The sequence below is a fragment of the Eriocheir sinensis genome, chromosome 60, assembly GCF_024679095.1.
Source record: "Eriocheir sinensis breed Jianghai 21 chromosome 60, ASM2467909v1, whole genome shotgun sequence".
In the NCBI taxonomy this organism is placed as follows: domain Eukaryota; kingdom Metazoa; phylum Arthropoda; class Malacostraca; order Decapoda; family Varunidae; genus Eriocheir; species Eriocheir sinensis.
The window spans coordinates 1,621,216-1,623,715 of record NC_066568.1 but is presented as its reverse complement, the minus strand read 5'-3'; the positions used below and the strand labels follow the sequence as shown (position 1 = coordinate 1,623,715).

General features: G+C 38.2%; 1 protein-coding gene across 5 annotated transcripts in view; it reads left to right on the top strand.

Annotated features, from left to right (window-relative positions):
- LOC126985682 (protein spaetzle 3-like) overlaps positions 1–2,500 on the top strand; it is a 50,245-nt gene that overhangs the window by 18,136 nt on the left and 29,609 nt on the right. The gene's annotated exons all lie outside the window — the stretch shown is intronic.

Here is a 2,500-nt window from a genome sequence, read left to right as displayed (position 1 = left end):
CACACACACACACACACACACACAGGGTATTTTGAGAACAACAGCAAATGATAACAACAGGAGTAACAATAGTAGTAGTAGTAGTAGTAGTAGTAGTAGTAGTAGTAGAAGAAGAAGAAGAAGAAGAAAGAAGAAGAAAAGAAGAAAAAGAAGAAATAGAAGTAGAGGAGGAGGAGGAGGAGGAAGAAGAGGAAAAAACCCTTAAAATTAACCGGAACTTTAACTTCAAATTCTTAACCGGAAGCGGAACCGAGTAAGGCCCCAAATATTCCCGGAACTCTCTCTCTCTCTCTCTCTCTCTCTCTCTCTCTCTCTCTCTCTCTCTCTCTCTGTTTCTGTAACCTTACATTTCATTCCCTCTGACCCCAAGTTAGAGAGAGAGAGAGAGAGAGAGAGAGAGAGAGAGAGAGAGAGAAGGGGCGTGGTGGGATCATTAGGTAAAATTATTTGAAGTCGAAGGTTGGTTGTATTTCTTTCCTTCGTTCTTTCTTTTCTTCTTTTTATTTCTTGCCACGCCCATTCCGTTCCTTCCGTTCTTTTTTTACTTTCTACGTTCCGGGCTATGGCGTTGGCAAGCTTTCTAGGGTGGCATATGGTGGTTGGCTCCAGTCCGTTAATTGTGGCGCAGGCTAATATTTAAAGTGGCGCCATCCTGCTTCGCTCATGCTGCCCCCAGACCTCATCCCTTCCCTTCCCTTGCCTTGCCTTGCTTTGCCTTGTCTTCCCTTCCTTTCCTTGCCTTCCCTTCGATCTCTTCTCTTCCCTTTCTTCCTTTCCTTCCTTTCCCTTCCCTTCCCTTCCTTTCCTTTTCCTTTCCTTCTTTTGCTTTCCTTTCTTTTCCTTGCCTTTCCTTCCCTTCCCTTACCTAATCTAGCTTCCCTCAATCCATTATCCAAGGTTCTCTCTCTCTCTCTCTCTCTCTCTCTCTCTCTCTCTCTCTCTCTCTCTCTCCGAAAAAATTGCCTGCTTTGTTATATTTCATTTCAACTCTAATTTCCTTTCTACTTTTTTTCTTTCATATATTTTCTTTAATAGTGTATCTTTAACATTCTTTCCTTCCTTATACATTTTCCTTTATTTATCACCTCTATTGTGTATTCTTGCAGTCTGTTTATATTAGTTTTTTTATTATTTATTTTCTTCCTTCTATTCTCAGCCTTCATGCACTCTCGACCTCTTCACAATTTAAAGTTAGTCTACCTTTAAGACATCCATTTTCTTTAGGGTATAATTTAAAGAAGAAAACGTGCAATTAAATGGTAAACAAAGGTAATCTCTCCCCCACGTTATTTCTTTTACTGTTAGGGGAAGGCGCGGTTGTGGTTTTGTTACAGGGATTCTAATGTGTTTTTTCACCTTCCTCTCCCTTGTTACCTTGAGACAGCCGAGGCCAAGGGGTCCAGTGTGTGTGTGTGTGTGTGTGTGTGTGTGTGTGTGTGTGTGTGTGTGTGTGTGTGTGTGTGTGTGTGTGTGTGTGTGTGTGCATAATGAATGGAAATATGAATAAAACGAAGGAGAGAAAACAGAGGACGAAGAATGAATAATGGAAGAAGGATGAAAGGAATTGAGAACGAATGAAGGAAGGAAGGAAGGAAGAAAGGAGGGAAGGAAGGAAGGATAAGAGAGAAGAGATTAGAGAAAAATATATACGAAGGAAGAAGGAAAAGGGGAATGAAAGAAAGAAGAGAAAGAGAATGAAGGAAAAATAAACGAAGGAGAGGAAGGAACAAGAAGAAGGAATAAGGGAAGAAGGAGAAAGAAAGAAAAAAAATGAGAGAAGGGAAACAGAAAATAGGAGAAAATAATTATGAAAAAAGAAAGAAAAAGGGAAGGAAGGAGTGGAGGGAGGAGGAAATGACCAGAGAGAGAGAGAGAGAGAGAGAGAGAGAGAGAGAGAGAGAGAGAGAGAGAGAGAGAGTGTCAGTGCCTGTCAGTCGTCTGAATAATAACCTTGGGAGAATAATACTTTCCCTCTCTTCTTCTTCTTCTTCCTCTTCTTCTTACTCTTCTTCTTCTTCTTCTTCTTCTTCTTCTTCTTCTTCTTCTTCTTCTTCTTCTTCTTCTTCTTCTTCTTCTTCTTCTTCTTCTTCTTCTTCTTCTTCTTCTTCTTCTTCTTCTTCTTCTTCTTCTTCTTCTTCTTCTTCTTTTTCTTCTTCTTCTTCTTCTTTTACTTGTGTTTTATTTTTTTTTCCATGTCCTTTTCTCTTTTATTTTCTTTCTATTCCATTTATCATTTTCTTCCTTTGCTTCTCTTTCCATTATTTTCTTCATATATCTTTTTATCTTTTTTTTTTGTCCTTCATTCATTTCTCTTATATCTTCTTTTTCTTGCTTCATTATATCTTTATCTTCCATCTCTCATGTCCTTATTTTCTTATCTGAATTTGCTTTTTAATTTTTTCATCATTATAATTTTCTTTCGTCTTCTTTCACTTTCTTTTTCTTTTTCTTTTCAATCTTTTAATTTTCCTTCATTCCTATATATTTTTCCTCTGCACTG